The 19,592-nt window shown below is 42.8% G+C and overlaps 3 non-coding genes across 3 annotated transcripts; 1 reads left to right on the forward strand and 2 right to left on the reverse strand.

Moving 5' to 3' along the window:
• The first annotated feature begins 1,784 nt into the window (after positions 1 to 1,784).
• trnaq-uug (transfer RNA glutamine (anticodon UUG)) lies at positions 1,785 to 1,857 on the forward strand. The gene has a single exon. It is a non-coding gene; the product is annotated as a tRNA-Gln (tRNA).
• Positions 1,858 to 3,421: 1,564 nt separating this feature from the next.
• Positions 3,422 to 3,503, reverse strand: trnas-uga (transfer RNA serine (anticodon UGA)). Its single transcript has one exon. It is a non-coding gene; the product is annotated as a tRNA-Ser (tRNA).
• A 6,221-nt stretch (positions 3,504 to 9,724) lies between these two features.
• trnat-agu (transfer RNA threonine (anticodon AGU)) lies at positions 9,725 to 9,798 on the reverse strand. The gene has a single exon. It is a non-coding gene; the product is annotated as a tRNA-Thr (tRNA).
• Positions 9,799 to 19,592: the final 9,794 nt, after the last annotated feature.

Genomic DNA, 19,592 nt, shown 5'->3' on the forward strand with positions numbered 1-19,592 from the left:
ACAGAAGAGCCAACGAGCTAAAAATAAAAGAACGAATATGAAAAAGCCACCATCTTTTTCTTTTTGACATATTCCGACATTCATGCAAGCCAAGACAAAGTTGCTCGTAGCTACTTGTGGATTCAAATACTCTATCGAGTGCTTTGATGAGTTTTTGCAATTTGATTGTCGTCCTGTCAGCCTGTTTCTGTTTTTTTTTTTCAATCTAGTGATGGAAAGTAGGAGGGAAATGATGGAGCAATCAATAACCGCTCCGGAAAAATGGCAGAAAGAAATGGCCCGTCACTAAGGACATTTGTGAAGCAGAGGAGTGACATCACCACAAAGGCGACTTATTCTGCTGATCGTTTTGGTGAATAATGATTGAGGCGCGTTAAGAGAAAGGTAGCTGCGTCAGCATGCTTAGGCTGCAAAGGATAAAGCAAAGATTTACTCCATGCTGAAAAGAGAAGAAAAGAAGCACAACGTTTCGGCTGTGGAGCCTTCTGCGCCATCTTCTTTAGCGATGGTGATGATGTTTACATTGGAAAAACTGAGACACGCATACCAGAGGAGCTTGAACCACCAACCTTTCAGTTAACAGCCAAATGCACTAACCGATTGCTCCACAGAGACTGACAGCCTTTTGTGCTCCCTACATTTGCAGGTTTATGGTCAAAGAAAACAATCGTTTGCGCTTCTTGTAGCCAGCAATATTTTTTCACTGACAACCAAGAAATTGATTTCATCTTTCACAAAATGTATGGATTTCTTCAAAAACAAGTTATTCCAGAAAGGAAATGAATTCTTGCATTAAACTGAACAAAGCTGTACATGTTTGTCTGAAATGATACATTTGGCACAACAAGACACGGAGAGAGGCACAGCTGGTATTCAGACCCAGGATCGCCTGCTTACTAGGCAGGCACTTTAAGCCACTAGGGAGCACCGCACTTTTACAGACACTTGGACACATCTGCGCTCGGTGTGCACTTAACAATCTCTGAGCCCGTTGCCACTTTCCCATTTAATAGCAGAACTGACGCCAAGAGAAATGATGAGAAATGGCATTTATCTGGCACTTCTCATGGAGCTCAATGCCCTTGACACCTCCCCAAGGCGACAGAGCTGTGCATTCTTTGGCGACAACATTTTTTCTTTTGTTTTATTTCTATACTTATTGATAGAAAAAAAAAACGATATGTCATGTACTGTAAGGGAAATGTCTCTTTTCATGGGGAAAGCTAGCACCAGCAAATGTTGTGTTTAGAAGAAGTGATTTAACATGACACGTGACCTAACATACCGGAGCAAAAGCTCACCCAGCAAGCCCTGCTTTACTTCTACAGGAGAGAAGTAGAGCCTGCAAGATGTTCAGCTGGGTAGCTATGTCAGCATGCCTCGGCTGCAAAGGAACAAGTAATAGGTTTATTGCATGCTGAAAAGAGAAGAAAGGAAACACAACGTTTCGGCCGTGAGGTCTTCTCACACCTGAAGAAGCCTCACACCTGTAAAAGGTTCCATGGTTTTTCTTTCTTCTCTTTTCAACATGGAATACACCTATTGTCTGCAAGATGTGACAATTTCACGGTGTTTTGGAAGAAAACCTTTTTTCTTTGAATTCAAAATCAATCGGAATTTCAGCACGACACATCAACACTTTTTCTGTTTTAAGGAGATGATATTTTAAACCTGATAAAAATAGTAGGAAACACAAGTTTCTTGCTGTGAAAATTTAGATGGGGAAGTGTACTACTGGTAGCAGTGTAGAGCTCTCTGTGGTGGAGTACAAGCACATGTTCTATGGGCCAGTGGCGTAATGGATAACGCGTCTGACTTTGGATCAGAAGATTGTAGGTTCGAGTCCTGCTTGGCTCGTGAGGCTTTTAAACCTCTCAGGTTCCTCGGTAACAGGTTGCCGTCATGTATGTGAACTATAGAAAAGCATTTGCCACAACCCGTAAATTAGCACGCAAGTGCGGGCTAGTTAACACAGAACTGTATGGAGATCATCTCCAGCTCCGAGCTCAATTGCAATGAAAAAACATGCAGAACAGAACTGGAGAGCAGCTGAATTTGTGCTCAGTAGGGTGGGGAGGACTCAGCGCTGCTATTGTTCTAATTGGCATGAACTGCAGGGGATCTGAATCAGAACATGTCAGTTAGTTCGATCATTGCGTCAATATGTAGGCCACGTTAATATAGAATTATTACTTTGTCTGTCTCGTCTTTGTATATAGCTGAATGTCCCTGACAATTTCATGTTAGTTTTTAAGAACGACATTGGTGCTAATATATACATATATAGCATATAAGGAACACGTAAAAGTTTAGTCCATGCTGAAAAGATAAGAAAACCGCCACAACGTTTCATCTTGGAATAAATCTTTACTTGTTGTTTTGCAGCCTACCCATTCTGACCTAACTCCTCCCTTGAAATTCCCTAACAGATAAGGGTACGTAACGGCTCATGCGATGCTCAGTAGCAATTTTTCCCAAAACAAACAAGAACAGCAGCTGAGGGTTTGAGTTTGAACATGCACTTTATTAAAGCAGCTTTTATTTCCATTGATAAATGCTAGATATTCCTACAGAGATTCTCCAGGTGAGTAAGCGATTCCTGTTTCTGTTTCTATTTCTGTTTCATATATATATACAGTATGTATATATATATGTTACATGTGTCTCTGCAATAGTATAAATGTGTTATACACTATCAGGGGCTGCTTTTTTGTGCACCTCATCTACAGCAAGGGTTTTTTTTTTCATTTATGTTTGTGGACCTTCACCATTTGAGGAAGTGAGTTAGATAAGAAAGTTACAGGTATGGTGAGCAATGACTGACAAAGGCACGTACTGCGTATTCCTTACAAAAGTGTAAGCAATTTGTTCTAAAAAACACCGGCTAAAGTACAACATCGTTAGCAATCTTATTACTTAAACAGAATTAACATCAATAAACTGTAAGGTGCTGGTACATGCGAGTAGATTTGATCTTCTATTAAACAAAAATGCAATTACAGCTCTAAAAAGGTCAACCTAGACTTCTGTAACAGATCTGTTCAGGTCATCGCTGTTCCTCTGACCTTGTGAGTCTTTGGAATTTTAAAAGTGTATTTTGCTTGCCTTTCATGTGGTCTGTGTACAAGTCACTGTGGCGTATGCGGTCCTACACAGCCTTGCCTTAGACGTGACGAGCCTCCGCTATGTTGCAATGGAGAAAGGTTCAGTACGGAGCTGCCGAGAAAATTCAGCTGGAAAGCTCGTTGCAGAAAAGCATCGTTATCTGTGTCTATCTGCAGAGCGTCCTTCGTGGGTGCTGAAGATTCGATTTCACAGGCTGCAGGTCCAGGCGATTTAGAGTGTTAAAGGTCCCAGCGAAAACGAAACGGCGCTGGTCCTTTTACACGCACGCACGCACGCAACCAAATGCAAAGGACGCCGTAGTCGGCAGGATTTGAACCTGCGCGGGGAGACCCCAACGGATTTCAAGTCCGTCACCTTAACCACTCGGCCACGACTACAGCGAGCGCCGCGGCCGCTGCCTTCTTGCTACAATCGAACAGGGAGTGCGAGGCGGCGGCGGCGGCGGAGGCAACTTTTTTCAAGTTCGCTCTCCGTTTAAGAAACCTTTTACGCTATACGTGCAAGCACACACACACACCTCAGAGGACTTAAGGGTGGCTTCAAGTTGGAATGATAAAGTCTCCCCGTTCGGACATGAAAACAGAACGTTCTTAGACAGAAAGCAATCAACAACAGAGACATGTGGACGACGATTTCAGTCACTGCACTTTGAATAGCATTTTTACTCCAGTTACAGGAGATGCACCAATGGCCCTTGACCTACGCTCTTACCAATGCCTTGAACATTCAAACAAAACAGCCCTCAAGTCCTGCGGTTTAATATAACGCTGTTACGTATCGAGGCAGTATTTGACTCCGTCCTACCGTTGAGACACGGGGCGTACAGATGCAGCTATTCAAAACAAGCGGGCGATACCACATTATTTTGCGGTGCGCTTAACGCAGTCTACCACGAGTTTCCGTAAATTCTCCTATAAAACCGCAAAAAAATAATAGTATCCGGAATTACTGCAAGGTGGAGCTAATAAAGCTCAACCTCTCATGTTTGAGCTGTCGCCATCAAAGTCTTTAACGAAGATATTACTAATAGTATTAATAATGAATGACCTTGGACAAGCTGTAAACTCAAAGTAGTGCCCTGGTCCACATTCTTTTTTTCATTGACCGTCTTTGTAAAAGTAACACCACAGCATTTCGCAATCACGCATTTGTTTCCAATCATGCAAAGTACAGTAATTTTTGAGAATCTCCGATTCACCATGCCTTTCACATGCTCATTAAAGAGATTGATTTAGGAACATAAACATATTACTGTATGCAAACTGTACTGTATACAGTATGTATATGTACATGTATATTTAATGTCTTTACTGTGCCCGTTTAAGCATTGAATATTTATATGGAATTTTACCACTGAAGGGAAATCTTAGTACCTGAGCATAAAAAGAATAGGAGCATACTGTAACACGTGTGAAGGCCATAAACAATATTAATTTTGGAACTTAAACATACAGTATATGGCTGGTCTCGGTACTTTAAAGAAAACATACACACCAGTATTCCATTTCTCCCTAAACATTTTAAGCATCGAAGTCTTTAACTAACGTGATACTGGAGTCAACAAGCTCCGGTACAAGAATTTGATTAAAAGGGACTATAATATGGAATCGCGTATTTAAAGAAATTAATAACGATATAATTATACTCATGTACCGCAACACAAGAATTGTTACATAATGTTTTGTAGGGCTTTTTCGACACTCTTTGTGTGACCTTGCTGGTGGTGCTGTGGGTTAGCTTCCTGACTCCCAAATCACATGTTGTGTGTTTGAATCCTGCTGGAGCCGTTACTTTTTTTTTTAATAAACATTTTTTTTAAAAAAATACAATGTTTCCCTGGCTCAGAGATTAAATAAAACTTCACTCGCACCAAACAAATTTATATTTCTAATTATCACAACATGATCAAATTTAAGTCATTTTAATAACAATGAATAGTCACCTAGGCATTACAATATAAACATTTATATTGATTTAAAACCCATAAATAAAGCTGATACTGTTTAGACTTTTAATTATTTAAAACTGTATTACAGCAACACAATGCACAATGCAACGTAATAATAATAATAATAATCATAATAATAATTGCTTACATTTATATAGCACTTTTCTGGACACTCCACTCAAAGTGCTTTACAGGCAATGGGGACTCCCCACCAATGTGCAGCATCCACACATAAATCGCTATCTTTGTCTTCCGTGTAATAATGTTCACCTCTCTGTCCAGCAATTTAACAATAGTAATAATAATGAACTTTATTGTATATGGCGCCTTAAAAGCTGGCTCCTCAAAGCGCTTTACAGGATAAAAACAATAACAACAATACTGTTAGGCTGGGCAAACGATTTTTTTAAAAGAAATACAAAATGAGATATAATGATGTGTTCCGGCTTAGACATTAATGAAGAGCATAACACGTGGGTGGCCAGCGGGAGTGCTGGCTGTGACGGATTAAACCGGTTTCACAGGTATTTTCACAGTAGAAGGGGACCAGATTTCCAGCGAAAGACACCTTCCCCCCTACAAAACCAAGGAAGTACAGTACTTACTAGTTAAGAAAGCTAGGCTCCTCAACAAAATCGCTTTAACATGCTAATGCGTTGGTGTAACAGTCCGGGCGTGGCAAGCTTCTAATGTCAACCCGACTATGGCGAAAGGAACCCTTCTTTTATTGGAAGACAATGAACATATTCTAGTCCTAAATGAATTAATAGCAAACATGGTTTACATAAAAGACATTTTTCCAAGAAAGTTTAGCCATTGTCACTAATGAAACCACTAAATAAAGACATAAATAAAGAAATCCCCTGGTGCAACATTCACAGGTTAGACAGGAGGTTCAGCTGGACGCTGAGACTACTGCGCTGTGGACACACCTGATCCCAGATGCCGATTCCCTCTGCTGTGACCCAGGGAACCTGCAGTCAGGTAACATTATTTCTCACAACTACCAGGTGAGATTGAGATTGAGTGAGTGAGATTGACCTGATTGTTCCTGCCTCAACGGCAGGGTTGCCAATACACCCAGTCCCCCAGAAGGGACAGGGAATGAAAGCCGAGCCGGTTTTATTACAGCCACCAGCTCAGTTTGTCAGTCTGAGTCTGACCAACAGTGGTTCAGCACCAACCACTGGAGCTGGATGGGCAAGCCACCCGACTGTGAGTGCAGAACATGGAAAAGGGGGGTGTCAGAATCCCCGCCTGCACTGACATGGGCCTGGTGGGTGATGGTGAATTCAAAGACAGTGAACTAGCTATCCCAGTGCTGGGGCAGCTCCCTGAACCCCTAGAGAGGGAAGGGGGGAGCGAGCAGGTGTCTTACACCCACGCCCAGCGAACGATTGTAAACATGCCGATAGAGGGATTCCTCAATCAGGAAGTGTGCAGGGTGGACCTGAACAGTGAGAATGGAGTAACAATCCCAGATCACTCAGGTGCTCCAGATGACCACTAAGCCAAGGGTCAGGCATGCTCCACCGCTGCACCACCCCCTGCAGGGTTCCTAGAGCACAGGCATGAACAAATTGAAAAAGCAGATGTCCTGGAAATGGAGGAGCAGCATCAGCAGCTGCGTCAGATCTCCTCAGATTTCCAGGATGTTGGTGCCCAAGATGCCACATGGCATACTGAGAAAGAGACCATGTACATGCTGCGCCAACTTAGAAAGGCAACAGTCACTCAGAAGGAGATGACTGGGATCAGCCACCTGAAAAGACTTTTGGGAGGACTGATTGCTGCCGCCACTGTTGTGTGTTTGCTATTTCTGATAGGTTTGCATGCTACTGGCCCCAAGGAGGCCATAGTACAGCATGGTAACTTGACACTGTACGGTCTGGAACCAGACAACATAAGACCAAACTTGAGGTCGTGGATGCCTTCAGGTGCCACACTATTGAATTGGAGAGAAATCCAAGAAACAGTAAGCCCTCAGGAGGTACAGGTAGTTAGTTTGCTTTAATGGAACAAACCTCCAAACCACCCTGGCAGGTGCCCAACACAGGTCTCATGGTTCATCAGGGGGGCTGGGAACAGGAACCGGTGTTATTGTAACACTGCTGATGGGAAGCTGGATCATGACTGACAATGTACTCTGAATGCTGTACTCTTACATCAAGAAGTACTCCGGGTAGCACAAATGAGTCAAAGGTAGCATGTCAAAAGAAAGGAAGTTACTTCTTCCCCAAATATCTGCCTACAGAGGTATCAGATACTGACAGTGAACTTCCTGATTTGTAATGCCTAGACTGAGATGATGTCTCCTACCGTGTTTATACATACTCCAGATGTTATTAATCCTGTTTGTTCCCAATGCTGGTTCCGGTATGAATTCTCGAGGAGAAATGTGGACATTTAAGGTTAATGTTCTAATGACAGGGGACATCACTTAACTCTGTTTTGTTTTGAAGGCAACAACGCCTCAGGACCTCGTGGCCTTCAAAAAGGGGGGATTTGTAGAGGCAATGCTTGTTAATAAGACAGAAATAAGTGTTGCTGTGCTTTCCCAAATGAGGCCCCATCTCTCTCTTCATCTCTGTGGTGCAGCCACAGAGAAACTATTCATGCAGGCTGATTTAAAGATGTTTTCTTTTGATAAGGGACAGCTCCCAAATGGGGATGCACTTAGCTAAGCCTGGCTATCATGATCAATGGACATCCATTGGCGCCTATCTGTCTAGGGAGTGCCAGATGGACATCTGGATTGCATTCCTAGGTGTCAGGAGTAAGTGACTCATATCTCACCTTGATCAACCAGTCAGGGACTGGTAGGGCAATGTAACCCATGTGGGACTCTGATGCCCATTAAACTTTCAGCCAATGACAAGCCGAAGTTCCTCCAGGTAAAAACAGGCAACAGAGAGCCTGGAGAAGGAGAACTAGTAGGACTATTCCAGTAGGAGAATTCTAAGGAGAATTCCAGGGGTGCAAGACAATTCCATGGCAGGACGGCCCAGGAGCAGAAGGCTCCCAAGGGCAGGACATTCTCACAGCACGCCTCCTGACCATCCTGAGACTCAGCCCGGACAACCACGGAACGGCCAGTGTGTCCGAGTGCCAGTACTTTCCTCTGTTCTAAGAGTCGAGAGTGGAGGTTGCCATGAGTAACCAGAGGATCCACCCGAGGTTAGCATCAGCAGCAAGCCTCGTGAACAGGTCGGATCTGTGGACAGCTGAATCACTAATCAGAACAAGCGCTTCATCAGGAACGAACCGGTCCTCTTCCTGACCTGCTGGGACCCACAGTCATCTTTTCTCCTGTGCATAAACTTTGCTAGTTAAAGCCAACACTAACTAGCCGGTCAGTGAGCATCAGCAGCGCACTGTCGCAAACCGCACAGCACAACCTGGCACCAAGCCAGACAGCGCGGATTGGACAGCAACAAGCCTGCAACTGCTTCTTTGAGTCTGCAGGAGATCTGAATCCCCAGAGACTGGATGAGTATTCAACTTCAATGCATTACAGCTCGAGAATTCAATTGTCATCCCAACCAGTTGATACCAATTTAATTCCTAAGAGTTATGTACTTGTTTTGAGTATCCAATGTAGAAGTTATAACCAAGTTCATTTACGAAACGGTCTAAATGAATGATATACTGAACATATGTCCTCTTGATATATGTAACTCTTTGTAACTGACTGAATATATACCTTTTGTATTCTGATAACCCTCTTGATAAGATCTGTTAGGTTTACATGCATATTCTATTTATTAATAAATGTATCCTCGTGTATTAGTACCTATGTGTGTGCGTTGTTTGAGTTATATCGCATGGTTGGATTCTAAGGCCATCCAAAGAATCATTTTATGATTTACTGCTACAATTAATAATTGTCCCAGTTAATGCCCAAACCCTACAGAACTGGTGCCTTCAGAGAGCACGCTACAATCTATACAAGTACGATTCTAGAAATGCTCACCAGATTACGTTTTAAGAAGGAACTGCGCCTCAGGTTCCGCCGAGATCTTAACTCGGATGGCAGGATTCAGAGTCCGGAGTGCGGACTGATGGCGCACGGAGGGTCCATATACTGTGGATCCCTCAGTGATCTTCCGCGTGTTTAAACCGCCAGCGTGTGACTCCCCTGTCCCCGTGACCTCATTGCTCTGCTCTCTCCTCTGTGCAGCCGAACCCGATTCACGGTAAAGTGAAAACAAATATGCCATCAACGTGAGATTTACTCTGGAGCGAGGATAGATGTTACCTTTTTATCATTGATCAGGATGTATGTGATGTGGCGACTAGGTTCAATTTTGTATCCTCTTTAAAAGATTAAGGACTGGGGTGAGCGTGATTTACCACCCTTTCAGCTAAGAACCCGACGTGCGCACCGTTGAAGCTGCATAGACTTGGTCGTTTAACTCTTCTCCATTAGCAGGGTTAAGGTTAAAGAAAAAAAACATTGCTGACTTCTTTTTTTTTGCCAGCCGCTAGCGCTGATTAGCAAGGTTTGTATTTCATGTTTTGCAAGTTGCATCCATTTTAAGAAAAACAAGTCGCGTTAAAGACAGGAAATGAATACTTGCATTTAATTAAGTCTAGCCGTAGGCGGTTGTCCATAATGACCAGTTCTGTTCGAGAAGACAGAACAAAAAAAGGCACCGCTGGGATTTGGACCAAGGATCTCCTGTTTACTAGACAGGCGCTTTAACCAACTAAGCCACGGCGCCCCGGGAGTGTTGTCCTTTTGCAGCCACTTGGACACACCACTCAGACACATCTGCATTCGGTGTGTGCTCCGCCTGCTCGCTGAGCAAGTTGCCACCTTTACATACAATAGCAACATCGACACCAAGAGAAAGGATGACAAATGGCTTTTATCTGGAACTTTTCATGTCCAAGGAGCTCAATGTGCTTTCTGTGTACAACAGGGCCACTGAACTCCACACTGGCCACTGAACCACAGCAGTGGCTTGCTGGCTTGACATCTCCCAAGGAAAATGTTGAAATCGCATGTGGAACAGGAAAATGACCCTCGAGTACGAGGGAGAAAAAAGAAAAAGATCATCTGGAGCGAGCCAACCCATGTCCGGACAGCCCAGTTTCGCCGACGAGGTGGCCTAGTGGTTAAGGCGATGAACTGCTAATCCATTGTGCTCTGCACGTGTGGGTTTGAATCCCATCCTCGTCGCTCTCCATATCTAACTCGTGTGCCTGTTCAACGTTGGCCCTCCTGTCGTTTGCTCCGGTACTAGAGCCTTACATTTCCTAGCGGTGACTAAACATGGTATGGTAGGCTAACGTCGGTATCGAGCAGTAACAGTATTTACGTGCTGCTGCTGCCAAGTGGCCCTGGGTTGAGACCACGTTTTCACTTACTTGCAGCACGAATGGAGAAAGAGATTTTTGACAGTCTCTCGAGAGACTGCGCTAGGTGTTTAGGGATAGACTTTGTCAGTTCCCCCTGGGATGATGGCCTCTCAAATAGTTTGTGATTCCTCTAGACCTTTATACAGAAGAAGCCTGCTTCGTGGCTTAAATCCAAGCTAAGGAAACGAGTTAGAGGTCTGATGCAGAACTGCGAATTCAATGAAGGGGAACACTACAGTACATTGCACTGTATGTGTGAGGAAAGCTGCCCCCTTCAGTCCCTTGTCGACCGAACAGAGGACTGTAAAGGATACCGCCAAGAAACTTAAGGATGCTGGTTGGAATCCAGCTCCAAAGAAGCCCCTTTGGGTGTTATGTCATCAAAAAGTAAGAACAGCGAATCTCCCTTTGATCAAAAGCGCAACAGAACTGTTTTCCGTGGAGCAGGTTTCAGACCCGTAGACCTGTTTTATTTGTAGGGCAGGGCGCATTCCTAAACGCGAATCTCCTGTTTTAGAAATGCTTTGGGCGGCGTGAAGTGAAAATAAGAAATGGGCTCCAGATGCGCATGGAAGCAATCAAGTGTTTGATCTGAGCTGTTTCAAAGACTGCTCAAGAGCTTTCCTTTCACAGAGGCGCAACAATTAATGATGGGGGTGCACCCTTCAATGCGCCTTACGACTCTAGGGAGCGATTGAGACGATTCGTAGCTTGTGCTCATTTCCCTCTATTCCCCGTGTTGCAGTGGTAGGATGGCGTAAATTACTGCTTCGACACGAAATGGCATTATAATCAAGTGCAGGAGCTGAGGGCTTTTGTTTTGTTTCGTTTTCCATGGCGTTCGTAAGCGCGCAAAACAAAGGCAATTCCTGCGTCTAACAGGAATGTAAATGCATTTGAAAGTGCAGTATGGTGCAGCTTGTAAAATCCTTGACCACATTTGTGGTTTGTTGATGTTTTTTCTGTCTGCCAAAGTTGCATTTTGACATCCGGACGGGGAGACTTTATCATTTCAACGTGAAGCCAGCCTTAAACCCTCTGAGGTGTGACTGTCTGCCGGCACGTATTTTGTCAAAGGTATTTATTTTTTTTTAACGGAGAGCGACTTTGAAAACGTATCCGCAGCCACCTCGCACTCCGTGTTAGATTATAGGAGGAATGCGGCGGGAGTGAGCTCGCTTTTGTCGTGGCCGAGTGGTTAAGGCGATGGACTTGAAATCTGCTGGGGACTCCCCGCGCAGGTTCGAAACCTGCCTACTCTGGCGTCTGCCGCACGTCACCTTGTCCCTGTGCCTGTACTATAAAAACGCTAAATCGCTTGGACCCGCTGCCATGGAAAGCAATCCTTCAGATAACCACACATCTTGGGTTAGGACCTCTGGTGCTCTACGTATGCCTTTGAAAACCTAATGAATAAAGCTGAAAGAACCGACACGATATGTGGGTGCTCGTAAAGAACTGTTAACAGCAAGGGTTTCAGTGGGTTAACTGAGGAGAAGGCGTGATCGCTAATTGTTGACTTTGTATTTGGTGTTAGAAACACTCTTACTGTGCATGACGTGCAACAAATGTAGCCACAGAAATTGCATCACGCTATCATGTATGCTATTGCAGACACCAACGTTGCCTAGATAGAAAACCGAAATAGCCGTGGGTTTGCTTGCTGGTCTGAAGGATCTCTCTTCGAATCTCAATCATTTGTCAATGGAAGTAAAAGGCGCTGCAATATGATACGTTCTGAATCAAACCTGCAGCTGTTGTTCGACCTGCAGCTGTTGTTTATTTCTTGACTAATTACAACTGAGTGTCGCATGAGCAGTTACGTAAACTTGTCTGGTATATTTGAACACAAATGCCGTTCTTCAATTAAAACTAACAGTACATTGTCAGGGACATTCAGTTCTATACAAACAAGAGACAGACAAGAGAATATTTCTACCTTTCATGTGGACTACGTGTTGACTTACTGATCTGAATAATTGAAAAGTTCGGGTCATAGCCGATGCAGTGCGTGCTAATTAGAACAGCAAAGCTGAGCTCTCAGCACCGTACTGAGCCCAGGTGTTTTTCTAAAGCTGTCAGGTGCAGTTCATTTACATGAAGGAAATCTCTTACTGAGTACGATTACAATGCAGTAAGTAGCACAGACTACTTAGGGGAGTAGCCCGATGCGTTTAAAAACGACCTGAGCCAGACAGCAGTCGAACCTGCAATCTCCCGAACCGTAGTCAAACGCTTTATCCATTGCGCCACTGGCCCTCGTGTGACACTGCAGGACTGTAACCCAGTGAGATCAGCACTGCAACTAGTAAAATACCCCCGGTCCATTCTTTTCCAAAAGTGAGAAACACCTGTTTTCTACATTTTGTCTGTTTTAAAACCATATCTTTTTAAACCAAACCAAGAGTTTGTCTTTTGCACTGATATTCTGATTCATTTCGATTTCAAAGAAAAAAAAACATTATCTTCCAAAGCATCATAAAATTGTCCCTTCTTCCAGACTCTACTTCTCTCTTGTAGTAGTACAGCAGACCTTTCCAGGTGAGCAGATCACAGAGTCCGTAATGAGCTTCCTCCATCAAGCAAAGTACCTGAACATGACTCTGTCTTCATAAAAGCGCCCCTGTAATAAAGAAATTAAATCCGAAATCAAGAGGGCAGTTGCCTACTGAAGTTCAAGAAGTCATCAATTTTAAACTAGCAACACATTAAAGGCTGCATCTATACAAGTACGATTCTAGAAATGCTCACCAGATTACGTTTTAAGAAGGAACTGTGCCTCAGGTTCCGCCGAGATCTTAACTCGGATGGCAGGATTCAGAGCCCGGACTGTGGACTGATGGCGCACGGAGGGTCCACATACTGTGGATCCCGCAGTGATCTTCCGTGTGTTCAAACCGCCAGCGTGTGACTCCCCTGTCCCCGTGACCTCATTACTCTGCTCTCGCCTCTGTGCAGCCGAGCCCGACTCATGGTAAAGTGGAAAAAAATATGCCCTCAACGTGAGATTTACTCTGGAGCGAGGATAGATGTTACCTTTTTATCGTTGAACAGGATGTATGTGATGTGGCAACTAGGTTCAATTTTGATTCCTGCGGCGATTCCTGTGTCTACCACTAATGTAAGAGCTATTTCAAGTGTGGCGTGGTGCGGCTTTTCAAATGCTCAACAGGATGACTTTGCATGCACGTGTGCTTTCATGCAGTCGTTTGTGCAACCATGTCTGCTTACGTGCAAACGGGCGTGGTTTCATGTATGCAAAAAACTTTCCTGGGCTCTTCTGAAGCACATAAAATTATTTGGAGATATACATTTGTCTTGTTTTCCTCTTAGGCTCTAGAATTGATAACTTTTTTTTCATTTTTGGCCTTTTTCTTCGTTTTCCAGAAAGTGGTTGCAAGCTTGATATCATGCGAAGAAACTTCAGGATTCGGGGATCAGTCAATGGATTTTGTTCAGAGTTGGATTGTTGCTCTCTGTGGACCAAGAGATGTTGTTCTATAATGTTTTTTTTTTCAAATTTAAAAATATCATTTTTTCATGGAGCTTTGAAGGGGATGGATTCACCCTCCTTTAGCCAGGACAGAGCTCCAGGAGCCTGGGTAGGATTCTAGCTTTCTCCCCTTGCAGGCACCTGGCACAGAAGACATCATTTTTTTCCTTAAAATATTTTTTTTTTGTGTTCCTTGTTGTTCCAAACTTAATTTTAATCACTTTTAATTAGAGATTTTATTAAAAATAGTGCAAAAAATGACTAATTTCACAAAAAATAATGTAATATAAAATGGTTGTTTTTAACTTATTGTAGTGTTTTAGAAACTACTATGTCTTCAAAAATGGTTGTTTTTCACTCCTAGGAATGAAAGCTGTTGTTATATGATGTTTATTTTCAAATTTTGAAAAAATCAAAGGATTCTAGCTTTCTCCCCTTGCAGGCATCGGACACAGAGAACCTCATGGTTTTCCTAAAAATCATTTGTTATGTTCCCTGGTGTTCCAAACTTAGTTTTAATCAATTTTAATTTGTTATTATGTTAAAAACAGGGTAATAAATTTCTAATTGGACTATAAATAATGTCTTATTGTCTGCTATAAAACTGATGTTTTCAACTCTATTGTAGAGATTCTAGAATCAACTAATAGAGAATTGAAATAAAAAAGGGCATGAGAAGACATTACCAACAACGACCACAAGATGGAGATATTGTCTAGAAATTACCAACAACGACCACAAGATAGAGATATTGTCCAAAGAGGCAAGAAGGGCAAAGCTGCGATAAGGTAAAATCATTAAAAGAGATTGCTGTCAGAATGCACATCCGTATCCCAAACAGAATCTCTAGTAAAATATGATAATTTGTGAAACTGGCAAATGAGTGTCTGCTACAATATGATTGCTACATATCTGCATTTGTTGGTTTTTAAGGAGTAAGAGTGCAAGGGGTTTATACCTGCGATCCAGTGTGTTGAAGTATTTCACAACACTACCCCTAGCACATCTGGAAATAAATCCTCAAAATGATTATTGCCCTGGGGATGTACCAAAAAATCAGTGAGCATATATATATATATCACTGTGTTGAAGCTAGAGACACAGAATAACTGCAAACACATCCTAAATACAGTGTTCCTGCACCTTTGACCTCATCCAGAATGTATCGTTTTTTGAAAGGGATTGCTGTCAGAATGCACAACTGAATCCCAAACAGAATCTCTAGTCAAATATGATCATTTGTGAAACAGGCAAATGAGTCTCTCAGGTGCCCATTGCTCATTTTCAGACACAATTATGCAATACTTTCACCATGCGTTGAGCAATAGGGATTAAAGATACCAGAGGTAAGGTTTAAAAGTGATTCTGAGGTGCAACACATCAGCGATACAGCTAGGCATCTGAAATGTGGGGTTTGAGAGCCCTTCAGGGAACACCGTACCCTAAAGGTACCAGAAGTCCACTAGTATAAGCATTAAGTCACTGTCACCCCTGTTACAATGTGATTGCTACATATCTTCATTTCTTTGGTTTTTAAGGAGTAAGAGTGCAGGGGGTCTAAATCTGCGATCCAGTGTGTTGAAGTATTTCACAACACTACCTGTAGCCCATCTGGAAATAAATCCTCATTCTGATTGTTGCCCTGGGCATGTACCAATAAATCACTGAGCATATATATATAGCACTGTGTTGAAGCTAGAGACCTGTATGTAATAATATGAGTCTAAAATGTTATTTTCAGATATATTAATGTAATAAATGATTGCTTATGCTTTATAAACAAATCTAATTAAAATAAAAGCTTAAGTTTTGTATTTATCTTGTACCATAGAACATGATTTTCTTTGTATTTCAAGCCCACAAAGTGTCCAAATGACGCACTACATGATATAAGGAAGATTATCACATGCATATCGGTATTATCTTTCTTACGAAAATGCATTCCTTTCATTACCTTTTACTTTTTAAAATGAACTCAAATTGTGTATAATGTAATAATTTAAATAGAATAGATTCTAATAATATAATGATCCAGTGTGTTGCACTACTTCACTGCTTCACTGCTCTATGCCGTCTGGAAATAAATCCTCAGACTGCTTACTGCCCTGGGCATGTACCAATAAATTACAGGAGCACATCTATATATCACTGCGTTGAAGCAGGGGACACACAATCACTGCAAACACATCCTAAATACAGTGTTCCAGCACCACTGATCTCATCCAGAACGTATCATTTCTTGAAAGGGATTGCTGTACGAATGCACATCTGAATCCCATACAGAATCTCTAGTAAAATATGATCATTTGTGAAACAGGTAAATGACTGTCTCAGGGGCCCATTCCTCATTCTCAAGACACATGTATGCAGTACGTACACCATGCATTGAACAATAGGGATTAAAGACACCACAGGTAAGGTTAGAAGTCATTCTGACTATATTCTAAAATATTGGACTCATATTCTTATGATGGCAGACATGATGCTGCGTTTTAAGCCGGGGTTAATGGACATTATATGACTGTCAATTCTGTTTTGTTTTGGAGACTCTTGGCTGATTATGTGGTACAGTGCAGCGTGAAGGAAACATTTTCCAAAACTGTGTCAGCTCAAAAGTTGTAAGAGAACCTCTCCAGCTGCTTTAACTCTCTTCATTTTTGTCATTTAATTGTCTGTTGGCACTATGTAGCAGCGTTGCATGACAACCCATCTCACCTGGACCGTACAGGGCTCGAACCCACAACCTTGGCGTCACTAGCACCACGCTCTAACCCACTGAGCTAACCGGCCTCACGACAGTGGTCCTCTCTGTGCTGCAAAAAATCGAACTCAGGGAATTTCTTTTGTCCTCCTTTGAATAGAAAGCTGTGTAATTCAGTGTACGGGCTTTCTCATGCAGTTTCATGGTTCTTGTAACCCAAATCCTACACTGGCCTGAAGTGCCCCCCCATTTCACAGCATTTTTCAGCTGATTTAAAATGTACCTAAAGGAGGAGCATTATTGAAGACCATCAATTACCAAGAGCTTTTGTCAAAGGTTTTGGTGGTCATTTTTAATGACCACAGAGCGCTGTGACCTCGGTTTTACATCTCATCCAAAGGACAGCACCCTTTTACAACACAGCGTCTCCGTCACTATGCTGGGGCATTGGAACCCGCACAGACCTCAGGGTGAGCTCCCCCCCGCCGGCACTGTTACGTCCCAGTGTGTGTTATGTGTGTTTTTCTGTTATGTCCACACTGCTGACCCTTGATTGTTCGCCCTTCCCCATTGGCCAACCATCACACCACTGTTTCAATATGATGTCATCATCAATCAGCCTTCAGCCAATCAGAACACATTTTATTCACTATATAACATGGAGGCTTTCAGAAAGAAAAGGCCTTTCGTTTGACTTCGGTCCCGTTCGGTTTTGGTTTTCGCTTCGCTTCGCTTCGCTTCTTGTTATTGCTTCGGCTTCGTTTGTTGGTTTGTTTTGCTTTGTTTTTGTGTATTTTCGTATAGCTTCGGCTTTGTTGTTTTGTTGGTTTTACGTTAGTTTCTTTGTACTTTCGTTTGTTTGTGTGTTCATCCTTGATTTGTCTTTACCTTGCCCAAGTGTTACATGTTCAACTTATGTGTTCTTTTGTACCCTGTCCTGTTGATTACTCTTGTTTTTCCTTATTTGTATTCCTGGTTCACTTGTGTTTTTGTGTGAACTTTTGTATATAAGGTTAGTTTAGGTTGTTGGGTACACTTACACACTTAGTTAATTTTGTATTAGTACACTAGTTTAGTACGGGTGAGTGCCATTTGTCTTGTATGGTTTTGGGTAGTCAGTGCAGGTTAACTAGGGTGTTGAAGACGCAGAAGACCGTGTGTTTCTGGTTTTCTTTTGTTGTCGGATTAGCTTTCCCTCACTGTCCCAGCCAGCTCCATTTTGTTTGTTATTTTCTTTTCTTTGGCACCACTCTAGTTCCTTACCCTTATCACGCTTCCTAGTCCCTCACCAAAACCCATCTGCTTCCAAAAGAATTATCCTAAATGTTACACCCCTTTTCCCCTGGACACTTGGGGTCGTAACATTATTGGGGGTCGTCCGGGATATCAAATTCCCGTCCTAAGGATTTTTTTTTGTGTTGCAGAATTTTGGTGTTGGTACAGGATTTTGATTTGTGGATTGTGTTTTGGCAAGGTACTGTAGTTATGGCTACTTTTGATTTGCGAAAGTTTGTGGAGGAACCTTCCTTTGAGCAGCTGGATAAGTGTAGGAAGGACGAATTGCTCCAAATTGCTGATTACTTCCAGATTCAGGTTTCGACGCAAGCTCTTAAAAGGGACGTCAAGAGAGCTGTGATGGATAGGTTGGTAGAGTTAGAGGTCATTGCATTAACGAGCAGGTACGCCGGTTCTCCTGGGGCTGGTGCTAAACCTGCTATGGTGGTGGAAGAACAGGACGAGGTGCAGGGGGTGGCTGAAGACTTAGTGGAGGCTGAGGTCAAGGCCACCTTGCCTCCCTTTGAACCGTTCTCTCCGGTCTCCACCGGGTCAAAAAGCAATACTCGTCTGAAAGTTCATTTGGCCCGCTTGCACATGGAGGCGCAGGAAAAAGCCCAAGTACGCCAGGCAGAATTTGAATTGCGCCTTGCAATTCGTAAGATGGAGATCGAGGCGGAGAAAGAGGTTAAGCTCCGACAGCTTGAGCTAGAAGCACGAAAGAATGCTCCTGCTGTGCAGCCGACCCACTCCGAGGCCTCTAGCGTGTCTCCTTTGCAAGATCCACTCTCTACCACCTTTGATGTAAGTAAGCACATTGCTTTAGTTCCTCTGTTTAGGGAGACGGAAGTTGATTCGTACTTTGGTGCATTCGAGCGAATTGCCACATCACTTCGTTGGCCTAAGGAGGTTTGGTCACTGCTTTTGCAGTGTAGATTAGTGGGCAAAGCTCAGGAAGTTTGTTCTACACTTTCTTTAGAAGAAAGTTTGAATTACAATACTGTGAAAGCTGCTATCTTACAGGCTTATGAATTAGTTCCTGAGGCTTATAGACAACGCTTCAGAAATCATCGTAAAGTGTCAGACCAGACATTTGTTGAATTTGCTAGAGAGAAGGGCACTCTCTTTGATAAATGGGTTGTAGCCAGTAAAGTGAGTGACTTTAACTCATTGTGTGAGTTAATGCTCTTAGAGGAATTTAAGAACTGTTTGCCTGAACGCATTGTTGTGTATTTGAATGAGCAAAAAGTAACTACTTTATCGCAAGCCGCTGTTTTGGCAGATGAGTTCGTGCTCACTCATAAGAATGTTTTCATGTCTGTGCGTGCGGAGAAGACTTTGTCTACTCTAAGTTCCCAGTCTCAGTCTCCCCCAGTAAAAACTAGTTCCTCACGTTCTAAAGAGGAGCGTGAATGTTTTTATTGTCACAAGAGAGGTCATATAATTGCAGATTGTTTGGCCCTAAAACGTAAGCAGCAGCAACAGCAACAACCTAAGAGTGCTGGGTTTGTTAAGACTGTTTCCCGTTCTGCTATTCCTTTGTCTAGTGAAAACAGTCTCCCTGACCCTAGTTATGAACCATTTATTATGGAAGGATTCGTTTCGCTAACAGGTAAACCAGAAGACCAGAAAACAATTAAAATATTAAGAGATACTGGAGCAGCCCAGTCATTTATTGTTGTGGA

The sequence above is a fragment of the Lepisosteus oculatus genome, unplaced genomic scaffold (assembly GCF_040954835.1).
Source record: "Lepisosteus oculatus isolate fLepOcu1 unplaced genomic scaffold, fLepOcu1.hap2 HAP2_SCAFFOLD_64, whole genome shotgun sequence".
Taxonomy (NCBI): Eukaryota; Metazoa; Chordata; class Actinopteri; order Semionotiformes; family Lepisosteidae; genus Lepisosteus; species Lepisosteus oculatus.